Source organism: Oryx dammah, unplaced genomic scaffold, assembly GCF_014754425.2.
Source record: "Oryx dammah isolate SB20612 unplaced genomic scaffold, SCBI_Odam_1.1 HiC_scaffold_29, whole genome shotgun sequence".
In the NCBI taxonomy this organism is placed as follows: Eukaryota; Metazoa; Chordata; class Mammalia; order Artiodactyla; family Bovidae; genus Oryx; species Oryx dammah.
Window position 1 is genome coordinate 23,256,569 of NW_024070213.1, and position 18,279 is coordinate 23,274,847.

At 35.4% G+C, this 18,279-nt stretch overlaps 1 protein-coding gene across 3 annotated transcripts in view; it reads left to right on the forward strand.

The window, feature by feature from the left end:
- The first annotated feature begins 1,516 nt into the window (after positions 1-1,516).
- The window catches only part of LOC120858881 (activating transcription factor 7 interacting protein), a 115,993-nt gene continuing 99,230 nt past the window's right edge, over positions 1,517-18,279 (forward strand). For all 3 annotated transcript variants that reach the window (XR_005719963.1, XM_040235231.1, XM_040235234.1), the window contains exon 1: positions 1,517-1,667. The gene's annotated coding sequence lies outside the window, so the exon portion shown is untranslated. The remainder of the gene's footprint in view (positions 1,668-18,279) is intronic.

Consider the following 18,279-nt stretch of genomic DNA (forward strand, 5'->3'; position numbering starts at 1 on the left):
ATGTACTTGTTGATTGAAACAATAAATGATTGGTTAGATTAATCAGCAGGTAGAATGGCTAAAAAGCCTATAAACATGTCGTTGAGGATATATGGGGGAAGATTCAAATACAATAAAACTGTCTAAGTGGAGTTTTGGGGTGGCAAGTCTAGAATATGAGCAAGAAAGAAAATTGACCAATTGGTGAGTTCATGTTCAATTATTTGTCATTAGCCAAGACAATTAAGAATGAACTATTATGAAAATTATTCCTTTTTAGTTGCTTATAGAAGACAAAGAGAAAGCTAATGAATTCTACTATACCAACTCTTTTCTTATTATAGAATTTTAAATATTGATAGATTTGTAATTTGCTGAGCATCTATTTTATAACTGAGCACTATGTGTTGAGTAAATTATAATACATAATTTGTTATAATTGAGCCTCTATTTGTAATTTATTGAGCACCAACGTACTATATTCTGTGCTAAGGACAGAATCAAATTATAGAAATAAATATTAACCACCCCACATTAATTTCTAATTATTTTAAAAAACTTCCTGTTAACTTTTTTGTCTCTCCTCCACAGTAGTAGAGATTTCTTAAAGATGGGCAAAGTAATATAGGTCTGGAACACACTCCTTGCTAAATAAATACTGAATGAATAGATTAAGCATCACGGTTTACTAATGATATTAAAAAAAAACAAAAACAAAAAAACAACCAAACCTCACTATCCATTTGTCAGTCTGCTTTTGCTTTGCAGAACACATTTACATTTATCCAATCATTTAGCCTCCTCAACTGATTTGAATTACAGTTATTATCATTTTGGAGATGAGAAAACTGACTAACACTTACTCCAAGTAACAAGCAAGTAAGCAGGAGTAACTGGACGTAAGCCCAGATTCTTCAAAAAACACGAGGAGCTTTTTTTTTTTTTTTTTTTTTTTTAATTGCACTCTGTGGCCTTCATGAGGGTTTGGCTCGCAGTGAAAAACTGAATAACAGGGATACAACAGGTTGAAAGGTACAACTGGAAGCGCTTGTTCTGGCAGAGAACAACTGCAAGAAAAGATGTGTTTGCGCCATTCTCTCGTGACTGACACAGTTTAAAGTATATTTTCCGAGTTTTTAATATAAACGATAAAGTAACATGCTATAGTCTTTTTCGAAAACCTTGCCCTAGCTCTTTTAACTTTCACCCACCTATTTCCTTCCTTTTTTCCTGAGGCTCATAGAGGGCGCTCACAAAGTGCTACTCACCGGTTGAGCGATGCGCCACTCAAAAAACACACCTCACTACAACTAAAGGGCACAGCGCCACCATCTCAGACTAGCTTCTCTTTTCCACGGCAGGAGGCGGGGCCAATATTTCTCATTCAAATAAAAACCCTGGAGATTTGCATGGGGAACAGCCAATCCGGGAGCCTATTGGCTGAAAGCACGGCGGGCGTGGCCAATATTACGACCACCGAGCCCCGCCTACAATAATTTGCATAACGGCCCCGGCGCGTGCAAGGGAGAAGCGGGTTTGTTTTTGAATCTGCGGAGGCGGCGGCGGAGGCAGCGGCGGCGCGGCGTGTGGGGAGCGCGAGACTGAGGCGGCAGCGGTGGGGACGGCTGCGCGGGACGACTCTGTAGGACGGAACTTGGTTCCTCCTGCCTCATCTCCCGCCCCGAAAGGTATATGTGAGTCCCAGGGGCTGTTATAACCACATTTTGTTAAATTACTATTGTATTTCTTGAGAGTCAAGACCGCATTATGGCGGCTGCGGGAGTTGTGTTTGCGCCTGCGCGGTTGCGGAGCTGCGGGCGGGCGCTGCATGGGAGCACGTGATCTTGCGGGGTCGGGCTCTAGCTGCAGTTGTGCAGCTGGCGGGGCGGTGGCTGCGCAAGCGCAATATTCATTTTCAAGATCTAATGTTCTTGGACGCCATTCGGGTTCTAGATTTAATTTTTTTCATTCTTGAGGGGTTTCGTTTTGTTACGCGGGAATTCCTATATTTTTCAAGGAAAACGTTCCTCTTATGCTGTATTCCTGTAGCGACCTGAGAGGTTTTTTTGGTGTGTGTATTTCTCCTATTTTCTGAGAAGCTGTGGACTTAATTTTGTGTAAAAATGATTGTCCATTTGTGGTTCTCGATTTTAATTTCACTTTAAGTGTATTGCTGTATTCAAGTTTATATTTAGGGAGCTAAAGATCAGCACCTAGTGGTGTTCTCACGGGAAGTGCAATTATTTGAACTGCATATTTGCAAATACATTTTTAACCCTATCCTTACCAGTTCTATTATGGAATGTTTTCAAAATAGGAACAGTTTGAGGTTTGGAAATATGGGAGGGCGGGGACATTGAAAGAATCTATATACTGTTGTTTTAAAAAGAAATCTCAATCTCAAGTGTTTATATATTTTTAAAATAATTTGATCTTCAGTCGGTGGAGTTTTAATCAGTGGTGTGCCTCTGACCTTGCTTGCATTTTTTCTATTTTTGATTGCATGTCTATTACTGCTTCAGTTAGATTATATTTGTTACTTTGACTTTTAAAATTGTAATGATATGTAAAATATAACTCAAACTCGGCAAACTTTCCTGATAAAGAATTCTACAAAGAACTCCCAACTACCCTGAGGCCTTTATGAGGAGATTGTGAATCATCAATAAATCAGTTGATTAAAAAAACAGTCTGCTATATATAAATGTTTGTAAGATACAGTTTGTGTTTGGTTTTTAAAGTTGTCTGTTCCTGGTTTTAGTTTCTTAAAGTATCCTGATTAGTTTAAAATGGTAGTGTCACTATATTTAAATCTTAGGTAAGCCTCTGGGAGAACTTTTATACGATTTAATATAATTCTACCATTGTGCAAATTATTTCTTACTGGCCTGAAAACTTGTAAATGGTTGTCATAAATGTCATCTTTGGCTTGTATATGCAACAACTGTTTTATTGGTTGGTTATGTAACTCTTAAATTAGTCACCTGTCAAATGAAGAAGTGGCTGTCGCTTTATAATCTTGGTTGGTTTAGGGACTTTATTGCCTACAGGTACTGTTAATAAGAATTAAATAGATGTAGTTGAAAGGAATACTTTTGGTTGATGGGTTTTTTAAAAAATGACATCACACGGGATAGAATGCAGTGATAGAAATAATTCTTTTTTTCTGAACAGAGTATATTTGTTGTTGTGATATAATTTTTGAACCTCCAAGTCTTTTACACAGAAATATATTTAGAGGGCAGTTGTGTGATTTTTTTTTTTTCCCCCTTGTATGCTTCCAGGTTGATTACCCAGCACACCCCTTCCAACTCCAGATATAATTTCAAATATTTAAGAGTTGAAACATGTTTTTTTCTGTGTCTGTGTATGCGTACATAGGTTAAGAAAAGAACTTCTGTCTAGGACATGTTTCATTCTGCGCTTCTCAGAAAAGTGGAATATTTTGTTTTCTATATTTAAGCTTATGTTTTCATTTGCATATACAAATGATTGCCTCAGGTTAATGTTGAAGCTTACAAGAGGCACTTGACAACACTGAAGAACATAACGAACTATGTAAATATGTATTGGTAGGACAGTTTTGCTGTTTTGTAGTGATGTGCACATTTATTAGAAAGGCAAGTATAGTTCTGTAAACTTAAAACGTAGAATAATGTACTGTTTGAACGTCTAATATTTTTTGTTCATTAGTACTCTGAATAACAGGCATGATTTGGAATTTAAGTAACTATTAAGATCAAATAAATACTGAATGCATTCTGTTACTGGGAGTCAATTAAAATCCTTTTAGATTTGTACATTTTAAACAAAAAATTCAGGAAAAAAAGATTTGAATACTTAAGCCAAAGCCATTAAAGTCTGTTTTTTCTTTAAATTGTGATTTAAGTATTGATATTTAAAACTTTTTACTTGTTTTAGCACGTTTAGAAGGTGTCGAAAGTTAATTAGAAATAAACACACTAAATGTTTTTGTGACTTTCCTATTTATTGATTGATCAATTAGTTTATCTTTTGGATCATAATTTCATTCCTGCCCCTTAACCTAAGCATATGCATACACACATAATGTCGTATGGTGGCTATTTACTTTCCTGGTGGCTCAGTGGAAAAGAATCCTCTGGCAATGTAGGAGACGTATAGGAGACATGGGTTTGATCCCTGAGTCGGGAAGATCCCATGGAGGAGGAAACACATTCCAGTATTCTTGCCAGGGAAATTCCAGAGAGAAGCCTGACAGGCTACAGTCCATGGGATTGCAAAGAGTTGGACTCAACTGAGCATGCACACACACACAAGCTAGTGTTATATTGTAGATATTTATCCATTTCATTGTTCTTTAGAAGTATGTTTTTCAAAAATAATTGCATAATATTCATTTTGTGAAAATATCCTAAATTATCAAATGTTCTTGAAATACATTTATAAACAGCCACAAAATATCAGTGTTTTTAATAAGAATGTACCATGACTTTCCTTATTGAACATTTTGTTCATTTTGCATTTCTAAAGCGACAGTGAACATGTTGTACATGAATCACAGTCTATATTTTATTTCTTTGAAATTGCTGCTTCAAAGGGCTTTTAAAGTAATTTACAAAATAGATAAAAACTTAGTTTTTTTGAAAAGCATTTCCCATGCCACCATGATTTTGGTGGTTGAGAAACAGTAGCTTATTTACTTTTTTTCCAGGTAAATAGTGAAATTGAACTTTTAAATATTTAATATATATGCAACTTTCTCATTTTTATTGACTTTGCTGTTTGAGGATATTTTGTGTATCTTTTTTTGTGGTAAGTGTTAATATTTTTCTTATTTGTAACAGTTATTTGTGAATATGAAAATTGCTTTTCATATATTTTTTTCATATAAATTTTTTAAAACAATTGCTATGGGCTTCCAGGTGGAACAGTGGTAAAGAATCCACTTGCCAATGCAGGAGACACAAGGGATATAGGTTCGATTCCTGGGTTGGGAAGATACCTTGGAGTAGCAGTGGCAACCTACTCCAGTATTTCTTGCCTAGAACGTTACATGGATGGAAGAACCTGGCTGTCTACAATCTATTGGTTTGCAGATTTGGACATGGTTTTACCTACTTAGAATTGTTATAGTTTAGTGTAGTGATGTGCACTGCTTTTTCATTTATTATTTTTCCAGGACTTCTCTGCATAAAAAATATTACCTGTTATAAGAGAAACTAAATGATTGTTCTGTTTATTTTTTCCACGTGTTTTAATTATCTTAAAAAGTAGGTTTGCGTCTACATAGAGTTTATTTTGACATTGGGTAAAGATGGGTTGCTAGTTTCAATCTTTTCCAAATATCTAATTTTCTTTGAATTTTGTGTTGGTGATTCATTTCATATTACTTTAAGATGCTTCTTTGACCATAGCTTACTAGGTTTGAGCTGTCAGTTCTGCTTCATTTATTAGGGCTATTTAATTAGGCCCATTGACCTTTGGGGGATCTATAGATAGGTTTGAAAACTTGCATGGGTTCCATGATATACACAGTTTTATGTGAGTGAACATAATTTGCAAGTTTTTCTGGGGATAGAGTTACAGTTTTATGAGCTTCTCACAGAAATATTTTATGTAAAGTTTAAAAGCAGGTTAACAACACTGTAACTGGGACTTGTTTATGTAGCAGTACTGCCTTGTTTTATCTGCTGTAGTGCTATAGACTATATAAATATATGAAGGGACAATACATAGCATTCCTTTTCATAATTTTCTAAGTGAGTTTTCCCTGCTTTTGTTAATAAATTTGGCAAAGTTTTAAAACAGCCAAATATTTGAAGTTTTGTTTAGAGTTGCATGAAACCTAAATTAGGTTAATTTACATCTTTATACAGTTTTTTTTAATTCATGAATATGATGCATTTCCTGTAGATCCCACAAAAATATACTGTTTTTAGGAACTCTAGGAAAAATTGTGGTACTTGTTACTTTTTATTAAGGTGTTACTTTACTGGTTTCCTATAATGGTATAATGTTAATAGGAATGATAAGGTAGAGGATGTAGGATTTCATTTTCATTTTTAATCTGCTTTAGGATATAACATCGTGTTAATAGTGCAGGTATAAAGTTAGAAGTAAGAGAAATAGCTTGCTGAGGTAAAGTGTTCTACAATATTTAAAAACAATTTTTCTTCTTTGTTTAACATAGACTTTTTTTTTAATGGGAAAATTTTGAAACATTATCTGATTCATTTTGGGGTCAGTATGGAGCCTAGTAAATAATATGTAATAAAGATGAAAATTTTTTCTTTTAAATCTCTTTGGTAACATTAAATATTTCTCTCATAAGGATGTTTCCCTAATTAGCATAAATTAATTCTCTATTAAATCTATTCTTTCTGCTGATTGCAGTGAAAAATATAATCTTGATTAATTGGTTATTTCAGTTGTAATTCTACTTTTAATAATATTTTTATAATAAGTACAGGAAAGAATATAAAATAATTGCCAAAATATTTATGTTGAATATAGTGAAACTTGAAAATTCATGTCATGTGTGTAAAGGAGAAATCAAGGAAATAGAGATAAAAATCAAATGGTAAAATATCGGCTTTATAAAAATGAATCTAGGACTAGTTAGAAATCATGTTAAGATACTCAATTACTTTTCTTCAGTATTTTCTTTTTAATGAGAAATTTTGTCTTTGGGAATTTTTCAAGCAAATCCACTTATAGAAGTTTGCATATTTTTACTTTTTTTATGTATGACCTTTGCCCTTACTTGAGAATTTTTCCTAGTTCTCAATATTATGATTCTTATGTTTTCAGACTATAATTGATAAGTTGCAGTAAATTAGAGAGTCTGCCTACAATGCAGGAGACTCAGGAGACATGGATTTGATCCCTGGGTCAGGAAGATCCCCTGGAGAAGGCACTGGCAACCCACGCCAGTATTCTTGCCTGAAAAATCTCACGGACAGAGCAGCCTGATGGGCTACAGGCCAAGAGGCAAGAGGTCTCAAAGAGTTGGGTGCAACTGAACAACTAAGCACACAGCACAGTAGTAAATTAGGGAGAGGAGAGAAACACTACTAGAAAAATCCATATGGATAGGGTCAGGAAGTGATGGCTGGCATTTTGATTGTGAATTGGGGTTAGGTATCAAGTGTGAGAACAAAAATTTGCAAAGTTAGTTTTGAGGTTATTTCGCTTGGGAATTGTTACTCCTAGAGGCAAATCAGTATTTATAGAATGTTCATTATGGTAACTGAGGATCTTATTAACAGTTCTGAATTATAGAGGATCTCTAATGATGTTAAATTTGTTCAAGAAGACAAAGAGGTTTAGATGTTATTTGGCTTAAAAAGACTTCCATTACTTTACGTTTTGAGGTATAGGGAAAATTCATATATTATCATACCTAGTTGTTCAGAGGAGTCACATGCAGAAAGAAGTTTGAGAGTAAAGATCTTAGTTTCGAGTTCATAACAGCTGTGAGGCATTATAGGGAAAAATTGGGTGATGTTTTAACAGTAAATTATAAGTATCATTGAGTAATTCTGGGAGTATTGTCCTTAGTTTCCTATTGTATGCAGAAATTGTTTATCCATTAGTGGAGCTTCTCTTTTCAAATTCTTGCCCATTTGATCTTGTTATGTTATTTAGAGATTGCAAGACTAGAAATTACTTCTCAGTATTCTTTCTCAGACTGTCATGCCATCTAGGGAGTAAGTTTAGTGGTCTTTTCTGTCATTATAGTTTTTTTTCAAAACAGAAAAGTGAATTCCAAAGTTAAACTATGTTTATATGTGCTTCAAGTTGTACGGTGAAATCCATTTTGTATTGGAGACAGTATGAGTGCTGGCAGCATTTTCAGTGTTTTTAAGTGCTGCAAAATGAGAAAACCAGGGTATTAGTATTGATTTATAATGGAATGTTTCCAGGTTTGAATTTTGATCTTTGGGTTTTTCAGTATTTAAGAGAATGACTAGGACATCTCATTGGTCCCCCTCCTAAAAAATGTGGCTGGCCTAAGAGTACAGTTGATTGTGTCTGCTTGACAGTCTTTATATAATAATTGGACTTATATAAACATAAATGTCTGGGAAATGAAGATGATCTATTAACTTTACTGTCAGAGATACTTTATTTGCATCTGCAATTTTTCATTGTTCAGAATATTATTAAAAAGTTTTGTGTTATTTTGTATCAGATAACTGAATAACTGGCTTTATCCCTTTTAATTTGGGAGGGAGGGCGAGCCTCTTTCTGTGATGATGATGTGAGGTAGTAGTGTGATTATGTCGGACTGAAAATCCTTTCTCCCTCTCTTTGGTGTTTGTGTAACCCTATGCTACTTTGTGAAACATTGTTTTGGTAGGTACCCAGGAATTATGTGTATGGCTCTTTTACATTCTAACAGAGAGCTTGAATGGGATGTAAAAATGGAGGTTCTTGGAACTGAAAGAGCTGTGAAAGAATCTCTCCTTGAGTCAGGAATTGTCAACGATGATGTCTTCCATTTTGTAGAAGGGTAAACTTAGATGTTAGGAAAAGATTCTGCTCTTTTGAGGACCAAGGACAAAAGAAAAAGAGATTGATGAAGCAACAATGAATGACTTTACTGCTTCAGTGCTTTCTCAGTTAAGACTTTTCAGCTTAGGTGTGTACCTGTCCTGTTACCCTTATTAGATTAAATGTCTAAAGAAAAGGAATAAATGGGGAAACGAATGGAAAAGAGGCTGCTTTTTGAATGTCCTTTGTTTTCTTTTGGGGCTTCCCTGGTGGCTCAGAGGTTAAAGTGTCTGCCTGCAATGCGGGAGACCTGGGTTCTATCCCTGGGTCGGGAATATCCCCTGGAGAAGGAAACGGCAACCCACTCCAGTATTCTTGCCTGGAGAATCCCATGGATGGAGGAACCTGGTGGGCCACAGTCCATGGGTTTGCAAAGAGTCAAGACACGGCTGAGCGACTTCACTTTCACTTTCACTTTTGTTTTCTTTTAGGTAGTAAATGTCAGGAGCTGTTGGAGTACAGTACAGGCTAAACTTTCTCAGAAACTTAGTGTTAAGGATAATGAATGTTTATTTCTCTTATAAAGTAATACAGAGGAAAACTCTTCAGGTGTGTAAGTGGCTTTGGCTTAATATTTGTGGTTTTTGTATGTCGAACATGGTTTCTAGGTTGAACATGGATGATTTCACCAGCCAGGGGCAAAGCAGAAAGAATAATGGGAGTGCACAATCATCTTTTGAGAGCCTCATATGGATGTGGCATATATCGGTTTGATTCATGTTTTATGGATCTGTATGTAATCATTGGAACATACATAGCTGGGAGAGGTAGGCTGGGAAATGTAGTATCTGGCTGGACAACCATTCATTCAGCTAAAGTTAGAAAATTTTATAAAAGAAGGGAAAAAATGGATATTAGAGAAGTTAGCATTTTCTGCTACTAAAGGAAGCTGGAGAAATGGTCTCTGATTCATAATTTGATGTTGAAAACTGACTCTCTGTTTTAAGACTTAAATCCAGTTATGGCTCTCTGTAGCTTCCTTTGAAGGGCTTCCCTGATTGTTCAGTGGGTAAAGAATCTACCTGTAATGCAGGAGACACAAGAAACATGGGTTTGATCCGTGGGTTGGAAAGATACCCTGGAGGAGGGCCTGGTAACCCACGCCAGTATTCTTGCCGAGAGAATCCCATGGACTGAGGAGGCTGGTGGACTGCAGTCCAAAGCTTCGCAGAGTTGGATGTGCCTGACTGTGTAAACACACATGCACACACACACACATCTTCCTTTGAAATGAAATTTTGAGAGCTTTACAGTCTTGATTCCTGACTGAAGTTCTAGTTACTATGAATATCTTACTAGGTAGAATTCTTTCTCTTTCTACTTGCCTCTGAAAACATTAAATCATGATGAGTTTTGTAAGAACTCAATGTAATATCTTTGAATCTTGCCAGTTAACTTTAAAAGGATGAAAGACTGTAGGTAAACTCTGAGTGACTGTTTGAACTGCTTCTTTTAGCTTCAAAGTTGAGTTTATGCTTGAATTATCCAGATACTATTTTTCTTCCTTTATAACTATATAAGTAAACTATACTTTTTTCAAGATAGAAAATGTCATTTTTGAGGGCTTTGTAACATACACAGGTAAAAAAACCTGTGGCCATAAATTCTTTGCTTTCAGGTAAAACTTAACTGGTAAGTAATAAGTAAGTAAGGAGAAGGCAGTGGCACCCCACTCCAGTACTCTTGCCTGGAAAATCCCATGGACAGAGGAGCCTGGTAGGCTGCAGTCCATGGGGTCTCGAAGAGTCGGACATGACTGAGCGACTTCACTTTCACTTTTCACTTTAAAGCATTGGAGAAGGAAGTGGCAACCCAGTCCAGTGTTCTCGCCTGGAGAATCCCAGGGACGGGGGAATCTGGTGGGCTTCCGTCTATGGGGTCACACAGAGTTGGACACGACTGCAGTGACTTACCAGCAGCAGCAGCAATAAGTAAGTCAAAGTAGTTGTTTACAGATGATAAATATAACAATAGATATTTGTGTGAGGCACAAAAAGGGATTCTGTTAGATGGAGGTCAGGGAAACCTTAGAAGAATTGTATTTTAAAGGAAGAATTAGAAGGATATTCTTATGTTTAGGAGAATATACTCACAATGTGCCTAATAAAGGATATTGTTATTCTGAGCTAGGAGTCTCTAATTTCTCTTTTTACTTTGCTCTACTTTGTATCTCTTTTAAAGGCTTTTATTCCTTTCAACTTTTATGTTTATAATTACTTCTGTAGAACTTTATAAGCATCCTGCAGTGAGGAATTTTATCTTATTGATGTATTTGACAAGTATCACATTTTAAAGACAGACCACTTTTAATTTAGGTATAAGACTTTTATTAAAATTATAAAGTTGCTTTCCACAATACCTACCTTATTATTCACTAAATATTTGCTTATTGAAAGAACAGAACCCTTTTGTTTTAGGTGCCAAATAAAAAGGAGGTGGGGGGTGGTGAAGAAGGTGTTTTAACTCCTTTCATTTAACTCATGATAATCCACAGATGTCAGAACGTTTCAGAGAATAATTAACCTTGAAGTTTCAAACCCACTGGATGAATTGTCAAAAGATATGACAGACACTTTGCATCTGGGAAATTATAAATAGTGAAATAACTGGGAAAAAAAAATCTTCAGTTTCATTCATTAAGAAATAGAAAAAAATTAAGAAAACACTTTTGCTTACCTATTAGTTCTCAAAATATAAATCTGAAGGACAGATGTATGCAAATTAATAAGAGCTTGATGAAAAGGTAGAATGATTTAATTTTGTGTTGTTTGTGTGATTGTCTTCTTCCCCGTAAAACTTAAGTGATATAATAGTTGGAAGATTAAAAATATCAAGCAAATTAAGAAGAAAAAGAAAAAGCAAAGAATTTTCCTAAAACCATTTAGTAATATAGTGAAATGGAACGTATAGTAATTTTGTCTTGGAGTCTGGCCAGCTAGTGTCTCAGAGCAGTATTTCTTACACATAAAATGGTGATACCACCTACCAGGTGGGCTTATTTTGAGGATTAAATGAGATTAGTTATATAAAATACTTAGCAATTGTTGCTGACATACTTTTCAGATTTGACATCAATCAGTTGATGAATCTTTTAGTAAGACATGAATATTTACTAAGAGACAACCATGAGCAGCTTTAGAGAGCCCGTGGAAACTGTCGTATTTTATTTTGGAGGACTCCAAAATCACTGCAGATGGTGATTGCAGCCATGAAACTAAAAGACGCGTACTCTTTGGAAGGAAAGTTACGACCAACCTAGATAGCACATTCAAAAGCAAGACATTACTTTGCCAACAAAGGTCCATCTAGTCAAGGCTATGTTTTTTCCAGTAGTCATGTATGGATGTGAAAGTTGGACTATGAAGAAAGCTGAGCACTGCAGAATTGATGCTTTTGAACTGTGGTGTTGGAGAAGACTCTTGAGAGTCCCTTGGACTGCAAGGAGATCCAGCCAGTTCATTCTAAAGGGGATCAGTCCTGGGTGTTCTTTGGAAGGACTGATGCTAAAGCTGAAATTCCAATACTTTGGCCACCTCATGTGAAGAGTTCACTCATTGGAAAAGACTCTGATGCTGGGAGGGATTAGGGGCAGGAGGAGAAGGGGACGACAGAGGATGAGATGGCTGGATGGCATCCACCGACTCGATGGACATGAGTTTGAGTGAATTCCAGGAGTTGACGATGGACAGAGAGGCCTGGTGTGCTGTGATTCATGGGCTCGCAGAGAGTCAGACACGACTGAGCAACTGAACTGAACTGAAGTACAAGGAGGTATATAGAAAATGACAGTATTCTTGATTACTGGAGTTAGAACTTTAAATGTGTTTAAAAAACAACTCAAAAGAGTAAGTTTGATAATACCACTCCCTACTAGGAAAAATATGCATTCAGAAAAGTAGTTTATTTGCGAAGGTTTGTGAGAGAGTCCAGATTTAGGACTTATTCATTAAATTAAAACAAAAACAAACAGAAAATACCACTAGAATATTTAAAGAAAAATCTTTCAGGGATATTGAATTCACCAGCCTCATGATGAAAAAGCAGCCATTTTCTCACATTAGTTATTTATCTTCAAGTTTTATCATAATTCTTCAGACTATTGTCATTGTCAAAGTTAGAAATGAAGTCATTTATTTCGGGGGCTAGGTCCATACAGAATTAGCCTGTTTTCTTTTTGTAATTTTAGGGTGCATTGTGATCCCTCACCGCTTATTTACCTTGCTGGACATGCTAACTTAAAATTGAGGCAAAACAAAGTGTCAAGTTTTCTTCCATAACACTTCCTGTGACCAAGTTTCTACCCCATAAGGCATAGACTTGACCATATAAGTTTGTTTAATGATTTTCTGATCCTTTATTTTATTTTGATGTTTTATTTACCTATTTTATTGATCTAACGCAGTACTGTTAAGTATAGAAGGGCTTCCTTTTATCTGCTTAACAAAACTATATATGTTTGATATGAATTAACTTGTCTAGTTTTATAAAGTATAATAATTTACTTATTTATCTGCTTGATTACAAGATTAGGAGCTGAGAGCCATCTAATTTATTTCAGTGAGTTTTCACCTGGAGTACTTAAAGCTGTACTGTGTCATGGTTATTTAAGATTCCCACATTTTTACTTGTCTGTCAACAAGTGATATTCTTTATGGGAATCCATTAAGTTATAAAAGAGATACTATAATGATTTCCTGTGAAGACCTACAAGGTATCATTTCTACGCTTGAGGTGCAGTCCTTGTTTCCTGTCATAGTTAATTAAAAGAGATTTGTTTTTAAATATCACCTGTCTCTGTGGTCATGGTTACAAATTTGATTTATCCAGTTTTATCCTGGAAGGAAGGAAAACAAATTCTTATTGAAACTATGTGAGTTCATATAAAGTAGAGAGACTCAGTTATGCTACTTTATACAAGATTTAATCATTCTTCTAAGTAGTTTTTAAATAAGGCCAATCAGTATATTTAGTATTTTTCTATAGAATTGTGCTTAAAATAACCTGATGGTTTATTAACTTATAACCTATATTGAGATCTTTCATAGAATATTTTTTTCTCCTGAATTCTGAGGGTACTGGATCAAGAGACTATTTAAATAATCATTTCTACAAAATATATCTTAAATTAAGAGTTAAAGATAGATTAAGAAGATAGTGCTTTTCTTATATGGCCATTAAAAATAAAATGTTAACTGCAATTAGTTAACTACAGTGTAAACTAAATTAAACTTTAGTCCTAGGTAATTCTTACTCTCCGTTCTAAGGTTAAGTAATCTACTTACATAAAGTTGTCTACATTCAACTAATAGAATTGTGGAAATCCTGACTCATTTTCTTGATATAGTTATAACAGAAGTTGATCATGAAGATAACTTTATACTAGGATGTGTGTATCCATGAATCTCATCTGTATAATAGTTGATGTAGTCCAGTCTAACTCTGGGCAACCCTACAGACTGTAGCCTGCCAGGCTCCTCTGTCCATGGGATTCTCCAGGCAAGAATACTGAAGTGTGTCACCATTCCCTTTTCCAGGGGCTCATCCCCATCCAGGGACCGAACCCACTTCTCTTGTGTCTCCTGCATTGGCAGGTGGGTTCTTTACCACTAGCGTCACCTTGGAAGCCTGATAGTACAATTGGTACAGTTCTTTACTAAGGACTTTTTGATGTTTGATAAAAAGACCCCCCCCCCTCCCTACCCATCCAGCTTCAGTGGCAGGAAGGATCATGATTCATTTTTGTTTCTTAATTCTCATTGCTCTGGGCTGCCTACTCACTTTCTATATCTGGTACACTACTTTCATCCTTAAAATTTTATTCACCATTGTGGGAATTTCTCTCACCTCTCTTTTGTATAGGTCTTTTGTTTTCTGTGTGCTGTATCTTTTTATTGACTTACTCTGTCATTAGGAGGAGTGGACCATATTCTCTAGTAGCTTTTTGAGAAAGCGTATATGGGAAATATGTTTCTTGAGACCATGTGTGTCTGAAAATTGTCATTTTATATTTTTAATGCTTGATTGATAGTTTGGCTAGGTATACAAGGCTAGGTTGGAAATCATTTTACTTTAGAATTCTAAAGGAACTCCATTATCTTCTTGCTTCTGTTACCACTGAGAAATCTGAGGCCATTCTTATTTTTGATTTTTTTTCCTCAATGGAAGCATTTAGAATCTGTTATTACTTTCCAGGTGTTCTGAAATTTCACTTTAATTCATTGATATTGATCTGTTTATTATTGTGTCCTGGAATTCATCAGTCCCTTTCAGTTTAGCAGCTGTTGTCTTTCAATACTGGAATTTTTCTTAAATGATTTTACTAGTGATATCTTCTGCTATTCTATCATTCCAAGGTGAATTTTCGGGTAGATACTCACATTTTTTTTTCTCTCCTGTTTACAACTTTGTCTTTTTGCTCAGGTAGATTTTTTTTTATCATGAGGTCCTTCTGTTGAGTTTTTCTTTTTATCATGTTCTTAATTTCTGTTGTTTATTCCTTGCCTGTAGTATTCTATTCTTGACACATGAATGCAGCATCTTTTAATATATGTGGATATTAATTTATTTTTGAAGTGTTCTCCCTGTGTAGTCTCTGGCTATGTGTTTTATTTTTTGTTTGTCTTCCATATTAGACTTTTCTTAGTTATCTTTCTCTTCCTTGCCTGACTGTATAATATATTGTGGCAGAGTAAAAAGTTGATTAGAGTGTCTAAATTTGTCAGATTTAGACTTCATTATGGGCTGGTCTGGATGGGCTGTTTTTGGAGAGTTTGCAAGACCTAAGGTCTTGTGTCCTGTGCTTGTTAAATACCCTTAGAAAGTAGTCTTTGATTTTCATACATGGAGAGTAAGGATGTTATTGCCAGCATTCTGGAAGATAAATGGAGGAAGAGGATTGGGTTGTCTTCAGTGAGCATTCAATCCCTCTTTCACATGCTACTCTCAGTTTTTAAAAGTTTTTATTTTATGTTGGGGTATAGCTGATCAACAATGGTGTGATAGTTTCAGGTGGACAGCAAAGGGACTCAACCATATATATACATGTATTCATTCTCCCCCAAACTCTACTTCCATCTAGGCTGCCACCTAACATTGGCTGTGCTGTGGTTAAGCTCAGTCATGCTTGACTCTTTGCGACCCTATGTACTGTTACCCACCAGGCTCCTCTGTCCATGGGGATTCTCCAGGTAAGAATACTAGAGTGGGTTGCCATGCTCTCCACCAGGGGATTTTCCCAACCCAAGGATTGAGCCCAGGTCTCCTGCCTTGTGGACAGATTCTTTACCATCTAAGCCACCAGAGAAGCCCAAGAATACCAGAGTGGGTAGCCTGTCTCTTCTACAGGGAATCTTCCTGACCCAGGAGTCGAACTGGGGTCTCCTGCTTTGCAGGCAGATTCTTCACTAGATGAGTTACTACTCTCCTTTTAAACTGTGGATGTTGTTTTCAGATCTTTCCTAGGACTGGGGAGAGCCAGGTATTCAGTAGAATGTGGGAAGGACATCTAGAGATTTCACTGCTTCACAAACAGCTTTCACTAATATTCTTGTTTTTAGTCATGCCATCCTACTATTTGCTTCCTTCACCTCAATTTCCAAAGTGCTCAGTTCTTCTGGTTTCTATGTCTTTTGAAGTTTCTGCCATGTAAATCAAACTGGTTCCTAACTTATTCCCTATGCAACTTAGAATGTAGTGTTTTGGGAACTGCTCAGTTAGTTACCAGTGATTCTGCTTATTTTCCAGTTCCCAGAAATCTTTGTAGCTATTGTCCCTCTTACTTTTCTCTTTGTTCTTGAGAATTCATGCCTTCAAAAAATACCTCCAATGTAGGTTAGTGGGATTTGAGTGAGTGAAGTTAGGTGTTTTCAGTTTACCATCTTAATAACCATCTAATGTTACTTTTAATGTTGATAGTAACCTGTGTAATTAAAGTGTATTAACAAAATTAATAAAAATGTATTTTATACTTAATACAGTGAAGCCATTTGTTTAGGTTCCATGGAAGTTTCAACATTCTACATATGCAAAGTTTTCTAATAGTATGATATGTGATATATTAAAAGTATAGTAGTTGACTAAAGTTAATTCTCTTATGGTTCTTTTTCATTACTACTTGTGTGACCCCTGGCAAATGATTATATTCTCTACTCATAAAATGTTTGAGATTATAGTACCATTATTTTACATGGTCATAGTAAGAGTGAAATGAGAGTGCTAGTTTTACTTAGGAAAAGGGTAAAATATTGAGTAGTCATGGAGATGTTTACCTTACATTAGAAATGCCTTCCAAATGTGTTTGCTTTTACAAATTAACATTAAGTGGGTTTATTAAGACTCACTCTACCTAAAACAAGTTGATTATAATCTCTGACATTATATAATCAAGCTGTACTCTTTCTTAGTAGTATTGAAATTTTTGAAAGTAGATAATATGATTATATTTGTAATTTTCTGTAGACTTTTTTTTTTTTTTTTTTCAGAATTCAGCTATTCTAAGCACATATTATCTCCTATATAGTGCCTATTAAAAAACCACTTTAAAAACTGAAAAATGCTCTACAAAAGATATTTTTTCCACCTTGGATTTTGAGGTGCAGAGTTTTTTAAGTTGACAGTTAAAAACTTAGCTGACATATTCTCCTTCCTAGAGAATAAGAGTTGAGATCCTAAAAATGAAGGTTCTTAAAGATGTAGAATTTTCAGAGATTTTTGTGAAAGAAATGAAAACACAGGGAATTACCCTGGATATGTTCGAGTGCCTCCTGGTTTATAGTCTATGGGAACTTGAGTAGAATTTGTGTCCTGCTGTTGTGTGTAAAGCTGTGTAAGTCTTTTAATTATGTTGAATTGGTTCATAGTGCTTGTCAGGTCTACTGTATCCTACTTTTCTGTCTATTCTATTAATTTTTGAGAGTTTGATATTGAAACTCCAGCTAAAAATCATTTACTTAAAATATATAATTGTAATAGATAGTGGAACTATATATAACTTATGTTCTGTATTTTCCAAGTCTCTTGTAAATGTCTTATAGTACTTTCATAATTTAAAAAACAAGAAAAGAGAAATACAGGTACCATAAGATCGCACTTATATATGGGCTTTGAAATTTGACACAGATGAACATATCTACAAAACAGAAACAGACTCATAGACATTGAGAACAGACTTGTGGTTGCCAAGGGAGTAAGGTGGGGTGGGGGAGGGATTGGGAGTTTGGGGTTAGTAGATGCAGACTGCGTGTTATATAGGGAATGGATAAACAACAAGGTCCTACTGTGTAGCACAGGGAACTGTATTCAGTATCCTGTGAAAAACCATAATGGAAGAGAATATGCAAAGTTATATATGTGTATGACAGTCACTTTGCTGTACAGTAGAAATGAACACAATGCTGTCAATCAACTATCCTTCAATAAAATGCATTTTTAAAAAATTAAAAAACACAAGGAATTAATGCCAACTCACCAAATATGGAGCAAATAAAAACTGTGTTTCACACTATGGAAGTGAGTGGAAAATGAATTAGGTTCTGATTTTTGTCCTATAAGGACTCATATGTAAAGATGTCAATGACAAAAGATGCTGAGTATGTTGGTACGTATAAAAGATCTTGAGAAAGCCAAGTACACCTGGTTTGGGGTTTGTGCATAATAAGGGGAAAGGAGAGCAAAAAAAGGATTGTCAATGATAAGATAATTTAGGTTGAATTATGAATAGGATTTCTTGGGTAAACCAGCATAGTTTCTTTGGGATAAGGAGTG